This window comes from Aulostomus chinensis, chromosome 10, assembly GCF_037954235.1.
Source record: "Aulostomus chinensis isolate RoL2024-O1b breed Wild chromosome 10, RoL_Achi_v1.0, whole genome shotgun sequence".
NCBI classification, from domain to species: Eukaryota; Metazoa; Chordata; class Actinopteri; order Syngnathiformes; family Aulostomidae; genus Aulostomus; species Aulostomus chinensis.
Genome location: NC_141329.1, coordinates 374,541 through 390,096, shown reverse-complemented (window position 1 = coordinate 390,096; position 15,556 = coordinate 374,541). Strand labels below are relative to the sequence as shown.

The 15,556-nt window shown below is 50.3% G+C and overlaps 1 protein-coding gene across 5 annotated transcripts in view; it reads right to left on the bottom strand.

Moving 5' to 3' along the window:
• grik4 (glutamate receptor, ionotropic, kainate 4) overlaps positions 1-9,416 on the bottom strand; it is a 262,496-nt gene extending 253,080 nt beyond the window's left edge. For all 5 annotated transcript variants that reach the window (XM_086215336.1, XM_086215335.1, XM_086215338.1 and 2 more), the window contains exon 1: positions 9,033-9,416. The gene's annotated coding sequence lies outside the window, so the exon portion shown is untranslated. The remainder of the gene's footprint in view (positions 1-9,032) is intronic.
• Positions 9,417-15,556: the final 6,140 nt, after the last annotated feature.

Genomic DNA, 15,556 nt, shown 5'->3' with positions numbered 1-15,556 from the left:
TTTCTACTTCTTTAGTCTTTGAAATTCCCACAGGGATACTGATGGTCAACCAGTTTGGACTGTGGTGCAAAATATATAATCACTGGAAGAAAGTCTCCCTGCAACCAACTGTAGGGGGCAAACCGCCACCTACTGTTCCCCAGGTGTCATCAGTCCCATGAAATGGCCTAATCAAGCATCACATATAGCTTGACAGTGACTGTGCATGTAAACACACTGACTGATGGCAAAACATCAGGTGTTCAGGCTTCAGTGTCTTACTCAGGGACACGTGACCTCTGGAGTAGCTGAGGATCGAACCAGGAACCTCTTGAGCCATAGACAATGTCTTGGAAGATGATGCAGCAGATCTCAGCATGCAGCAGCAGACCTGACTGACCGCAAGGCCTGAACAACTTCTCTAGTATGGATTACATTCTGAGGGCTGGAAGAATTTATCTGAGCCCCAATACAAGCCTCCTGCAGTCAGCATGCTGCAGCCCCCTACACTGAGACCGCTGCCTCCAAGACAACAATGACATAACGTTCTGATCTTAGACATCAAGGTTGCACTTAAGGACTGCAGCCCGAATGCTCACAGATATTCTTGTTGAAGCCGAGTGAAGAGGAGCAGAGTTCTAATTTTCATCTTGAACTGAGAGGGAACGAGAGGTGGTCTGGCAATTCTGGGAAAGACACAATATTGAGCAGAGAGCCGTTCTTGCCTGCAGCACTATAAAATACCCATTTGGATATGGTTCAAAAGAGAATATTGATGTTTGATAAAATTCACATTCACAAATCAAAGTGAAGTGCAGGGCTACCAGTAGAGCTGCCCGGTGTCCCGGCCAGCCGGGGGGAATTTGGGAGATTTAGGAGAGATGTGCCAGGATCAATTCTAACTATGTTCATCGTCTGCATAGTCAAACACTGATAGATTGATATGATCGTCTTCACAGCTGAGACCTGGAGTGGGATGTCGAAGCTTTAGTTGAACAAATTGTCATAGAATGGTGAATGTCAATGGTCAAATGCATCCCAGTCCTTCTTAGTGGTGTGTAGGTGGAGGTTATTTCAAACAGTGTCAGAGAGCAGATTCCTTTTAGTTACGACAGACTGGTGCGGTCACATGACAGAAGTAATTCATGTGTGCCACAACCTCAAGCTGCTGGACACGGAGCAATGACACTGTAAACGTATTTATGGCAGCGGGACTATCGGAGGGTCGTGTTCCTCAGCAACCTCCAATGGCTCCTGGTTGCTGCCCTGCATGACAGCCTGCACCATCAGACGGCCCGGCACGGCCACAGGGAGAGACCGCCTGGAAGACATATTAACCTCAACATGAAACCACTGTCTATTGATGGCATCCTGTGTGACATCATGGGTATTGGTAGTGTTTCTTCAGACTCTCCTTTAATTCACCACATGTACTGGCAGGTCTTCCTAATTTGGTGTTGTGTCAGTCAGTACAACAGTTGGCACGTTCTAGCATGTTCCATAGGTTCAGGAAAGAACATGAAAATGTCCCTGGTCTGGGGCTTTGTGCTGCTGCTGGATGTAGGTCTGGTTGCCTGAAGGCATCATCCATGAATTAAAAACTCCTTCCAGTGAAGACGAGGAACTGTGGGGCATCATGTCAGACATGACAGCGCTCAATACTCCAGTTTCCTGTGCTGATGGACTCCCACATTAACTCAGACTTTATGGCTCATCACTAGAATGAGGCAAAGTGAAGGTAGGGACCGGCTGCTATGGCAACCAGTGCCATGGAACCAGGATAGTGCTGGATAAAAGCTATATAAATGTCTTCCCTGTGTACCTGAGTAACACTCCATAACTACATGCGGTGAGTGATCCACATTAAAACAGCGTCATCTAAAATGAGGCTGCACCGTATTCAGCTTTCAAGCCATTTGAAAATTAGAGGTTAATCATGTTTGATGACCTTAAACAAGTGAACACGATCCGTCCAGTCCACTTGCATATCCTTTATCAGTGCAATTTTAATGAGTTATTGATTTGCAGTGGTGAAAATCTGACCTCCTTACAGCATCATAATGAGGGTGAGGCTACAGCAAGGAGGCCATTTATCCGTGTCAACATAACGCAAAGGGAAATTACACATCTTGCCCTTCCTTTGGCTGTAGCCGGACATTTGGTTAACTCATAGTTCATTATAGTTGCCCTCTGTGAAACCTACGCTGATGCACAGCCACATCAACAGGTTTGTGAGGCTGCGTGAGTGAACGTCTGCCAACTTCCTGAATCAGGACATCACCTCATGATTATATAAAAAAACGAGTTAATGAATCTCAAATATTTTAAGTCTCAATGCAGTATACTTGGTTTACTTTTACTGTGCTGATGCAGTCCCAGTAGGAAGCGGGTGTGTGCTGGTGCTCACTGGCTGCTGGTCCCTCAACCCTCTATTATATCATGTTTGTCCAACCTACCACTTTTCTGTCTTTCCCATGAACTTTTAATTTATGTACTCTTTCAAGTAACTTTACAGAAAACTAAAGCAGGATTCTTTATAATTATAGTTCAAGGTAAGATGTGAGTCAGGGAAGTGAAGGCATCACAGCTGTTGTGTTTCCTCAGAGCAATGTCCACAGAACCCTCCAATATCCGTCAGAAGAACCAGCACATTGGGCTTTCCTGTCCTGTTGTAGCAAAACATGTCTGTCTTTTTGCAGAACACAGTGAGCGTCATTTTTACATCAGACTCAGTTGAAATTGATCCTGAATCTGTTTGGTTGAAGAAGAATCCGCTTTACTGGAACAACCAATAACCAATCGCCATTGACCTTTGGGAGCTCACAAGACCACCTTGTTTCACTGCAGCCACCTGTCCAGCTGCTGTTCAGACAATGGCAGCAGGGTGAGAAACAACACAGGAAGATGTCTGTGTAGGTTCTCATTCATCCAGGTCATCGTAGATCGAAGCGAAGTAAAATCTGGTCAACTGGACCAAAGATAAACTTACGTCCAGTTGACCAGATTTTACTTCGCTTCGATCAACACAGGAAGAGTGGGAAACCAGTGGGAAACCAGTGCGAATACTTCTTGAGATCTATGAATGTGGAAATGTGTTTCCAACCTGTTTCTCATCCATGAAGGGGGACTGGACTCTCCAGGTGTCCAGTCCACGTGGATGCAAGTTACAAATTGGATTTGATGTTAAAAATCATCTTCAAGAACAAAAGCTTTATAAAGCCTTGTTAGATGTTCATTCACAATCACACAGAACCAAACGCTTCCATCGTATCTAGTCTAGGCATCCACGTGGCCTCTGAGGCAGGACGCACATCCCCTCCCCCCTCCCGTCCTCCCAGGACCTGGGCGGTTCAGGACACAGAACCCTTTAGATGTGCTTTGGCAGCATTCTTACAAATCCCAACTAAACTCAAATGTTTCAGCAGATGAAGCATCTAATATTCTCAGAAGACGTTGGTCAGACAACTGAAGTAGCAAGAAACCAAAGACATGAGTTGTGTGCTTCACTGGTAACTCCGACCAGCGGAGACACTTTTACTCTTCGTCAAATGACATTTTTTGCAGAACAAAACTGACTGGATTCCAAACAACTGAATTGTCTTCATTTCTGGTTTCAGTCTTGACTTCTGTTTTCCTCGTGTAACAACAACCAAGACAATGGCCCCTGATAAGGATCTTTGGCGCCAGGCGGTAGCCGCCATGCACTCAGGGCACGTTTAGCTTCTTCTTGGTGTCTAGAGGTTAAAGGCCATCATTAGTCACCTGAGCATTCATAGGTGTGACATCATGTGGAGTGCAGGTTCATTAGCTGGTTAAGGGGAGAGAAACTCACATAAGGATTGAACTTGAGCAAGCGCCATGACTAGACCAGGGCCTGTGGTTCTGCTCTCTGGGAACTATTCAGAACGATCAAAGGCCTGCAGACGTAGAAAAAAGACCACCAGACAACGCTGGTACCAGACAGATGGCTCTGGTACCAGATGGACCATCTGTCTGGTACCAGGGTACAGTATTGTCCCTGCTCTCCTTCTGGTCTGTGGTTTGTCCGTGTGACTCTGTTGCAGCGGCCCTCAACTGGAATTCATCATGAAATATGATTGCAGCTCTGAAGGAAGATGTCCTGGCTCACTCCCTCTCTCTCTCCTTCTGCATCCCCCGTCTCCCTCTCTCTCTCTTTCATGGTTTCCCTCTGTCTGTGTCTCTCTCCCTCTCTGTCTGTCTCTTTGTTGCATCCGCTGATAACAAATTTGATATGATTTGTCCAGAATAGCTGATTGCCCCCCCCAAGCATCTGATGATCATTCACCTTCAGCAGTAACAATGCCACCCACCTGCTTGTATTCTCTCACCTCCACATGTCAGAGAAGGTCGTCCTCTCTTGTTCATTACCATTTATGCACCCTGGTGAAACCCCGCCGTGGAAGTTATGTTGGAAGTGAGCAGGTGATATTTGTGGGAGGAGCCAGTGAGCTCATCGCTTACTGAAGCCAGCTTCAGCCTCCACTGTCCCAAATGCAGACTCGACTGCCAGTTACTTCACAAAAGTCTCGCCAGCTTCGTACCTCTGAGCCTTCATCTGCTGGACCCTGTTCCTGTAAGAGGTGTCTTCCCTTCGTGATTATGTTGCTACTAATCACAGAAGCTTTAACGAACAGTCTTGGTGACCATCATCATACCTCCTCGCCGCTCCCGTTGGGTGCATTCATCAGTGACCCTGTCAGTGACTGTGCATTACAACATGAAGAATCAACACACATCTCCTGTTTGGTTCAGTGTACTATGATGTAATATAACCACACTGGGTGAGCGACCAGCACCTGCTGCTCCAGGCACGCCACCAGTGTGCAGTTGTTCCACAACTGGTGTGGAACCGCCAGTGAACCGCAGCAGCCAGAGGAGAGCAGTAGTGCTGCTGCGGTACTGCAGCCATGATGGACCCATCTACAGCTTGACACAAATTACCGAACCTTGCGTATGTACATGTAGGTTCCTGACCCACTCAGCCATGAACCCTGTTTTCTTTCTAAACCAATGACGACAGAAAAATGGAAAAAGATCTCGGGGCAACATATATAAATGAAATCATAACTGAAAATAAAAATATTTTAAAAACCATGTCAACAATGTAACTAACGCCTGAGGCAGCTACCAGTGCGTAACCCTGCAGGAGCCCTGGCAAGAGGCTCCTCTTAGACTCCTCTTAGACTAGGCTCCTCATCCTAACCCTGGACGAAGGTCACAGGAAAATCCAGTAAGCAGCAGTTGGGCAGCTGGTCCCAGTACCCAGACCACATGGATTCAGAGATGCAGGAAACTAAATCAATGTCAACATACAGAAACTCAGTTATATCCATGTATTCTAGCACCTCTGTCAGCTTTATTGACAACATGTTAAAAAGTCAATGCCGGATCAGAAGGGTCTTTCAATAAATATGAAGACTGAAGTGGCCTTAATTCATTTCCAAACAGCAGATGCTGCTTTCATTGGCCCATATTAGCTGCTATATTAGCTGCTATATTAGCTGCTATGTTAGCTGCTATATTAGCTGCTATATTAGCAGCTAATGGACTTTTACCTAATTACGGCAGCAAGGTTTGATCTCAATCTCAGAAATAAGAGTTAGAAAAAAACATCTTGACTGGAGGAGATCTCCCCCTGACCCCGCACCATGGAGGGTCTCAGCTGGATTAGCTTGGTGGAGATGGAGTTCATCTCCAGTGTTTTCATACGCTATGCTACCTGTTCTGCACATGCTCAGTAGGACTCTGTCTCCCAGTCGTAAAGACAGATTATTTCACAGCAGGGTTTTTACAGAATGAAAGTCTGTTTCAAGTTAAAAGTAAAATTTAAATATATTTCATATTTCATCTTGATTTAAAAAAAAAAAGTTGTGTTTGAGCTAAAACTATGCTAATGTAGTCTTTGTTAGCAAGAGCACAAAACGCAGCTGTGTGATACACAACAGCTCCTCCAAAAGAACAAGACAGGCCGACTGTGCCCCCCCCCCCCCCAGTGGAGCGTTTCCTAGACTACTACACCCCCCCATGGAGTGTTTCCTAGACTACAACACCCCCCAATGGAGCATTTCCTAGACTACTACACCCCCCTCCTCCAGTGGAGCGTTTCCTAGATTACTACACCCCCCCTCCAGTGGAGCATTTCCTAGACTACTACACCCCCCCCCCCAGTGGAGTGTTTCCTAGACTACTACACCCCCCCTCCAGTGGAGCATTTCCTAGACTACTACACCCCCCCCCCCCAGTGGAGCGTTTCCTAGACTATTACACCCCCCATGTTGTGTTTCCTAGACTACTACACCCCTCCTCCAGTGGAGCATCTCCTAGACTACTACACCCCCCCTCCAGTGGAGCATTTCCTTGACTGCTACACCCCCCCCCCAGTGGAGCATTTCCTAGACTACTACACCCCCCCCCCCAGTGGAGCGTTTCCTAGACTATTACACCCCCCATGTTGTGTTTCCTAGACTACTACACCCCTCCTCCAGTGGAGCATTTCCTAGACTACTACACCCCCCCCCCCCCAGTGGAGCATTTCCTAGACTACTACACCCCCCATGTTGTGTTTCCTAGACTACTACACCCCCCTCCAGTGGAGCATTTCCCAGACTACTACACCCCCCCCCCCCCCCGTGGAGCGTTTCCTAGACTACTAAACCCCCCCCTCCAGTGGAGCGTTTCCTAGACTACTAAACCCCCCCCCCCAGTGGAGCGTTTCCTAGACTACTACACCCCCCCCCCAGTGGAGCGTTTGCAAGACTACTAAACCCCCCCCTCCAGTGGAGCGTTTCCCAGACTACTACACCCCCCCCCCCAGTGGAGCGTTTGCAAGACTACTAAACCCCCCCCTCCAGTGGAGCGTTTCCCAGACTACTACACCCCCCCCCCAGTGGAGCGTTTCCTAGACTACTACACCCCCCCCCCCAGTGGAGCGTTTGCAAGACTACTAAACCCCCCCCTCCAGTGGAGCGTTTCCCAGACTACTACACCCCCCCCTCCAGTGGAGCGTTTCCCAGACTACTACACCCCCCCTCCAGTGGAGCATTTCCTAGACTACTAAACCCCCCCCTCCAGTGGAGCGTTTCCCAGACTACTACACCCCCCCCTCCAGTGGAGCGTTTCCCAGACTACTACACCCCCCCTCCAGTGGAGCATTTCCTAGACTACTAAACCCCCCCCTCCAGTGGAGCGTTTCCTAGACTATTACACCCCCCCTCCAGTGGAGCGTTTCCTAGACTACTAAACCCCCCCCCCCCCCAGTGGAGCGTTTCCTAGACTACTACACCCCCCCCCCCCCCAGTGGAGCGTTTCCTAGACTACTATACCCCCCCCCCCCCGTGGAGCGTTTCCTAGACTAGTACACCCCCCTCCAGTGGAGCGTTTCCCTGACTATTACACCCCCCCTCCAGTGGAGCGTTTCCTAGACTACTACACCCCCCCCCTCCAGTGGAGCGTTTCCTAGACTACTACACCCCCCCTTCAGTGGAGCGTTTCCTAGATTACTACACCCCCCCCCCCCAGGGGAGCGTTTCCTAGACTACTACACCCCCCCCCCCCCCAGTGGAGCGTTTCCTAGACTACAACACCCCCCCCCCCAGTGGAGCGTTTCCTAGATTACTACACCCCCCCTCCAGTGGAGTGTTTCCTAGACTACAACACCCCCCCCAGTGGAGCGTTTCCTAGACTACTACACCCCCCCCCCCCCAGGGGAGCGTTTCCTAGACTACTACACCCCCCCAGTGGAGCATTTCCTCGACACCCCCCCATGGAGTGATTCCAAGACTGCCCCCCCCCCCACACACACACACACACACACACCATCACCAGTGGCGAGATTCAGTTTCAGACCCAGACTCAGACTCAGACTCAAAAGAACAAGGTCCAGCCCCAGATCCAGACCAAGTTACACTGGGCTGTCGGTTTTAGGGTTTACTTTTTTCATGTTGTCCTGTAAGTAAAACTGCTCCAAATGAGAACTGTGTACTTCGCAGGCACTCGGAAGCTAAGGGGCCCCTGAATCACGGCTCCAGAGCCGTCGCTCACGTCCAGACCCACAGTTTTCTCTTTTGGAACAAAAACTGAATTCACAGTCAAATTGCAGGATAGTGAAGTGTTCACAAGCTGAAGCCGTTCGGGGTTCCACTGGTTCCACTGGTCCCGTTGGTTCCACTGGTCCCATGTGTGCCCGTCAGAAAAGGAGCCTCGGCTCATCTGAGACGCCTCTCGGCAACAGATGCAGTGAAGCTGAATCGCCGAGCCACAGCTGAACTTCTCGATGCTGCCGCGAGTGATGAGCAGACTCCGGCCGGCCAGCAGGAGGGCGGATCCAAACACGACCAGCGGGTCAGACGAGGATCGATTCCCTGGCGGAAGCCGCGGCGCTGCGTCTCCCCTGCCAGCGGTCACCTGTTTAGTGCAGCGGCCCTGCGCACATCAGCGGCGGCGCAGAGGAGGAACGACGCGCGAGGACCTCGAAACTCCCTCTCCCACAACACGCGCGCCTGTCTGGCTCTGCCCAGGTCTTCCGGGTTCTGACTGCCCAGCCGTGCTGCACCCGAGCCCTCAAATTATCAGACGCGAACACAAAGATCCGGAACCACGAGGTTCCGAACCGCAAGGTGGCGCCAGCGAGGCAGCCGCGCTCCCTGCCGCCACTTTTCTCTGTTTCATCCCAGTTCAGCACATCAACTACATCTTCATCTCATGCACGCGCTTTATTAACGAACTGATCAATCACAACTGATTACCCCGATGGATCTCGCCTGTGTCGGGCCGACAGAACCGGGATCGCCAGGCAGCAGCGGACCGTCCTCGGCCTGCGGCTCCAATCAACGCTGCGGAGTCGAGGACGGTCCCGGCATGCAACAATTAGGCTGCGGCGAGTTTCGCGCCGCCGCTGCAGCGGCAGCAACAGCAGCGGCAGCAGATCAACGCGGATCCTCGGATCACCACGGATCCTCGGGTCGCTGCAGCGGGACGAATAGAGCCACTCAGCAGCCAAACCCCCACACCCCCCAGGAAACTTCACGCCTTACCTGCTTGAGCTGCTTCGTCCTCGGGCAGCAGATGTCGGTGTGCCGGTAGTTGGCCGGAGCTTCGAGGCGCGTAAGCCAGTCTACTTCTCTGGGTCTGGTTCCGCGGACCCTCCGCCGGCCGCAGAGACGAGCAGATGAACCCGCTCCGCTCCGTTCCTGGAGGAGACCATCCACATCCGGAACACTCCAAAAATATTCCCTCCTCACTTTGCCCCCCAAAGACGGGAGCCGGTCCTCGGCGGGCGGTTGAGGAGCTGCATTAGCCCCGTGGAGTCCTCCTCGTCCCGCGAGCCCGTAGATGTGATCAGAACCGGAAGGTGTGAAACATCGACCAGGTTCGTTCTAGCCGGAACGGTGATGCTGCAACCCGCATGCCGCTGCACTCCGAGGCGACAGAGCAGCTGCTGCTGAGCAGGCGAGCGGGACCCCCGCCTCCACCCCACACCCCGCCCCCGCCTCCGCCCACCCCGGTGGATGCAGGCGGTGTATATGTAGAAGCAGGCAGTGTGGCTGTAGAAAGAGGCGGTGTAGATGTAGAGGGAGGTGGTGTAGATGAAGAAGGAGGTGGTGTGGATGTAGAGGGAGTTGGTGTAGATGTAGAGGGAGGTGGTGTAGATGTAGAAGGAGGTGGTGTGGATGTAGAGGGAGGCGGTGTGGATGTAGAGGTAGGTGGTGTAGATGTAGAAGGAGGTGGTGTAAATGTAGAGGGAGGCGGTGTGGATGTAGAGGGAGGTGGTGTAGATGTAGAGGGAGGTGGTGTAGATGTAGAAGGAGGCGGTGTGGATGTAGAGGGAGGCGGTGTAGATGTAGAAGGAGGTGGTGTGGATGTAGAGGGAGGCGGTGTGGATGTAGAGGGAGGTGGTGTAGATGTAGAAGGAGGTGGTGTGGATGTAGAGGGAGGCGGTGTGGATGTAGAGGGAGGTGGTGTAGATGTAGAAGGAGGTGGTGTGGATGTAGAGGGAGGCGGTGTGGATGTAGAGGGAGGCGGTGTGGATGTAGAGGGAGGTGGTGTAGATGTAGAAGGAGGTGGTGTGGATGTAGAGGGAGGCGGTGTGGATGTAGAGGGAGGTGGTGTAAATGTAGAGGGAGGCGGTGTAGATGTAGAAGGAGGCGGTGAGGATGTAGAAGGAGGTGGTGTAGATGTAGAGGGAGGCGGTGTGGATGTAGAAGGAGGCAGTGTGGATGTAGAAGGAGGCGGTGTAAATGTAGAGGGAGGCGGTGTGGATGTAGAAGGAGGCAGTGTGGATGTAGAAGGAGGCGGTGTAAATGTAGAGGGAGGCGGTGTGGATGTAGAAGGAGGCGATGTAAATGTAGAGGGAGGCGGTGTAGATGTAGAAGGAGGTGGTGTAAATGTAGAAGGAGGCGGTGTGGATGTAGAAGGAGGCGGTGTAGATGTAGAAGGAGGCGGTGTAGATGTAGAAGGAGGTGGTGTAAATGTAGAGGGAGGCGGTGTGGATGTAGAAGGAGGCGGTGTGGATGTAGAAGGAGGCGGTGTGGATGTAGAAGGAGGCGGTGTAAATGTAGAGGGAGGCGGTGTAGATGTAGAAGGAGGCGGTGAGGATGTAGAAGGAGGCGGTGTGGATGTAGAAGGAGGGGGTGTAGATGTAGAGGGAGGCGGTGTGGATGTAGAAGGAGGCGGTGTGGATGTAGAGGGAGGCGGTGTGGATGTAGAAGGAGGCGGTGTGGATGTAGAAGGAGGCGGTGTAAATGTAGAAGGAGGCGGTGTAGATGTAGAAGGAGGCGGTGTAAATGTAGAAGGAGGCGGTGTGGATGTAGAAGGAGGCGGTGTAAATGTAGAGGGAGGCGGTGTGGATGTAGAAGGAGGCGGTGTAAATGTAGAGGGAGGCGGTGTGGATGTAGAAGGAGGCGGTGTAAATGTAGAAGGAGGTGGTGTAAATGTAGAGGGAGGCGGTGTAAATGTAGAGGGAGGTAGTGTGGATGTAGAAGGAGGCGGTGTAAATGTAGAAGGAGGTGGTGTAAATATAGAGGGAGGCGGTGTAAATGTAGAAGGAGGTGGTGTGGATGTAGAAGGAGGCGGTGTAAATGTAGAAGGAGGTGGTGTGGATGTAGAAGGAGGTGGTGTAAATGTAGAAGGAGGTGGTGTAAATATAGAGGGAGGCGGTGTAAATGTAGAAGGAGGTGGTGTAAATGTAGAGGGAGGCGGTGTAAATGTAGAGGGAGGTGGTGTGGATGTAGAAGGAGGCGGTGTAAATGTAGAAGGAGGTGGTGTAAATGTAGAGGGAGGCGGTGTAAATGTAGAAGGAGGTGGTGTGGAGGCACTCGTGAGGAAACATGTAGGATGCACCCCCCCCACACACACACACACACACACACACACAATTATTCCGTGGGAGAATTTTGGAGGGCATCATCTTCATCTTCCTCTTCCTCCTCATCAGGATCCATGAATGTGTGATGGAGGAGCTGGTGGGAGGTGTTTCTCCTCTGCTCCTCCTGGTGCCCCCTGCAGCTCCAGGCCTCAGCAGCTCCAGGCCCCAGCAGCTCCAGGCCCCAACAGCTCCAGCCCCCAACAGCTCCAGGCCCCAGCAGCTCAACCCCCTCACAGCTCCAGCCCCCAACAGCTCCAGGCCCCAGCAGCTCCAGCCCCCAGCAGCTCCAGCAGCAGCAGCAGGAACCTTTATAATTCCCCTCAAGAATGAGAAGAACTCCGTCACAAGCATAAACATGCTGCTACTCACCAGATTTGCTTTATCCTGAGGTGCATTATTACGAATGCAATTTCCACAGCGTTCTATTGTTAAGTAATTAATAAACTCTTATTTGTACAAAAATGTGGGACTCAATGAAGCGATACGTATCATCCACAATCCATGATATGGGGCCAAAATGGAAATGTAAGAGGGTCTTTGTGTCTGCAACGGAGGCATGGCGTTGAGATTAAAGTTTCATGAGCCTCCAGGGACCAACACCCAGCTGCACGTGTGTCAGTTATTTGAAGTTCTCCAGAGTTATTAGTTAAATCGTATTCTTGCCTCCTGTAACAGGAGTTTGCTGACACCAAGAATCATGCAGAGAGGACGTGCTGTCCTTCAAGATGGAGGAGGAGGGGCTAAGGGCGTCGAGATGCAGAGTAACATCCTTCACACTTCAGAATGCAGTGAAAGCTCAAGTTACAGGCTGCCTGCAGAACTCAGGTCTCCGTAACATAAAAGAGTTAGCAGGCGAATTAACACAAAAACACAAAGCTTTTACCAAGGAAGCCCGAGAGCACTGCAGGGAGGATGCCTCCGTGGAGTCCAACAGGAAGTTAGCATGTCAGGAATGAGGTATGTTTGTAGTCCAACAGGAAGTTAGCATGTCAGGAATGAGGTATGTTTGTAGTCCAACAGGAAGTTAGCATGTCAGGGAGGAGGTATGTTTGTAGTCCAACAGGAAGTTAGCATGTCAGGGATGAGGTATGTTTGTAGTCCAACAGGAAGTTAGCATGTCAGGGAGGAGGTATGTTTGTAGTCCAACAGGAAGTTAGCATGTCAGGGATGAGGTATGTTTGTAGTCCAACAGGAAGTTAGCATGTCAGGGAGGAGGTATGTTTGTAGTCCAACAGGAAGTTAGCATGTCAGGGAGGAGGTATGTTTGTAGTCCAACAGGAAGTTAGAATGTCAGGGAGGAGGTATGTTTGTAGTCCAACAGGAAGTTAGCATGTCAGGGAGGAGGTATGTTTGTAGTCCAACAGGAAGTTAGCATGTCAGGGATGAGGTATGTTTGTAGTCCAACAGGAAGTTAGCATGTCAGGGAGGAGGTATGTTTGTAGTCCAACAGGAAGTTAGCATGTCAGGGAGGAGGTATGTTTGTAGTCCAACAGAAAGTTAGCATGTCAGGGAGGAGGTATGTTTGTAGTCCAACAGGAAGTTAGCATGTCAGGGAGGAGGTATGTTTGTAGTCCAACAGGAAGTTAGCATGTCAGGAATGAGGTATGTTTGTAGTCCAACAGGAAGTTAGCATGTCAGGAATGAGGTATGTTTGTAGTCCAACAGAAAGTTAGCATGTCAGGGAGGAGGTATGTTTGTAGTCCAACAGGAAGTTAGCATGTCAGGGAGGAGGTATGTTTGTAGTCCAACAGGAAGTTAGCATGTCAGGGAGGAGGTATGTTTGTAGTCCAACAGGAAGTTAGCATGTCAGGGAGGAGGTATGTTTGTAGTCCAACAGGAAGTTAGAATGTCAGGGAGGAGGTATGTTTGTAGTCCAACAGGAAGTTAGCATGTCAGGGAGGAGGTATGTTTGTAGTCCAACAGGAAGTTAGAATGTCAGGGAGGAGGTATGTTTGTAGTCCAACAGAAAGTTAGCATGTCAGGGAGGAGGTATGTTTGTAGTCCAACAGGAAGTTAGCATGTCAGGGAGGAGGTATGTTTGTAATCCAACCGGAAGTTAGCATGTCAGGGAGGAGGTATGTTTGTAGTCCAACAGGAAGTTAGCATGTCAGGGAGGAGGTATGTTTGTAGTCCAACAGGAAGTTAGAATGTCAGGGAGGAGGTATGTTTGTAGTCCAACAGGAAGTTAGCATGTCAGGGAGGAGGTATGTTTGTAGTCCAACAGGAAGTTAGAATGTCAGGGAGGAGGTATGTTTGTAGTCCAACAGGAAGTTAGAATGTCAGGGAGGAGGTATGTTTGTAGTCCAACAGAAAGTTAGCATGTCAGGGAGGAGGTATGTTTGTAGTCCAACAGGAAGTTAGCATGTCAGGGAGGAGGTATGTTTGTAATCCAACCGGAAGTTAGCATGTCAGGGAGGAGGTATGTTTGTAGTCCAACAGGAAGTTAGCATGTCAGGGAGGAGGTATGTTTGTAGTCCAACAGGAAGTTAGCATGTCAGGGAGGAGGTATGTTTGTAGTCCAACAGGAAGTTAGAATGTCAGGGAGGAGGTATGTTTGTAATCCAACAGGAAGTTAGAATGTCAGGGAGGAGGTATGTTTGTAGTCCAACAGGAAGTTAGCATGTCAGGGAGGAGGTATGTTTGTAGTCCAACCGGAAGTTAGCATGTCAGGGAGGAGGTATGTTTGTACACCAAAGGGAAGTTAGCATATCAGAGATAGGGACAATGCTAACAATGCTAATTTATTTCCTGGTTTATTTCCAACCCTTCACCACTTTATCGTGTAAAACAGAGATTGGACACATGGAGCTACGAAGCCTCTGCTCCGCTGCTCGTTACTGATGAACGGTTCCACAGGTGAGTTATTGACCAACAGGTGATCCTCAACGATTGTTTCCTCTCTCCCAGCTGTGTTCGAGCTGTCCAGCTGTTAAAAATTAAACTTCTCTGGGGGCTTTCCTGATTTTCCTGAATAAGTGGTTGCTGGCTACCAGAGAGAAGTTTGGGATTGGATTTCCTTGTAGCGTCGAGTTCAGCTGACACGGCCTGCCTTTCCTTTCCTTCAGCACTCAGGCAGTGCCTAGAACCACCGCCAGCAGCATCTCATGACCACGTGTATCTTAACCATCCCAGCGTGTCACGTGAGAAGAGGATGACGCAGCAACAGCAAGGGTGCATGTGCAGGTTGCTGTATGAGCGACCAATCACGTGATGGCAGAGGTGGGGCAGGTCCTAAATGAAGAGCCAAAAGAACCGGATCTTCTTGCTGAGCTGAGCCAAATGAGCCGGATGTCTCATCGCTCATTTGCAGAATGTGTGGCGTAGCGCGTCGGCGGGCAGAGTTGGAGAGGTTTGTGCAGACGTGGTGACACCATCACCCTGTCAGCAGTTATGGGACAGAGACACGTGCTCCATCATGGACACATTAGCTATAAATAAAGCTATAAATACACAGCATCTCAAACATGAATGAGAACATCGGATGTTCCGTTAAGACATGAGAGCCTCCTGATGAGAACCACACTATCAGGCCATGGAACATTCCTAACTGTGGATGAACTGACGCATTCGCTGTGACACAGTTCAGTTGGTAATAAGTCATAGAACCAGGAAGCAAACTCACCTGAAACGTGTTCATAAATATGTTGCTCCGAAGCCACTTCAGCCTGCCGCCGTCTGGCAGCCTGACTGGCAGCCTGACTGGCAGCCTGACTGGCATTCTTCAGGTTTGTTTGTTGGTGTGACATCTGACATGTGGGCAAGAGCCATTCTGTGATTCTGCAGCAAACTGCGACACAACTGATGACGTCCTAAGTCCCAAATGAGCTCCTGGACGTGTGGCAGGACGGCTGTGCATACGGCCGAGGGTGCTGAGACGGCAGTACGAGGGTACAGTCACCTCGCGATGATGCAAACATCACAGCGGATGACACGTTTATGCTTCAGTAGACTGGCTGCATCCCTGCTGGCCTACTGACTGACAGAAGCTGGCAAGATGCGCTAACAGGGAATAAAAGTGACTGACAAATCAAAACATGGATTGTCAGCAGTTTTCCTCATTAGCATTCGTCACATTAATCTATTGACAGCTGGTTTGGCAGCAGCTCTTCCATGAGAGGACGGGGAAACCCTGCGCTGAACGTTCAGTTAGTAAATGAGGCTAATGGAGACTGACGGCTAACAGCAGCCAACCTG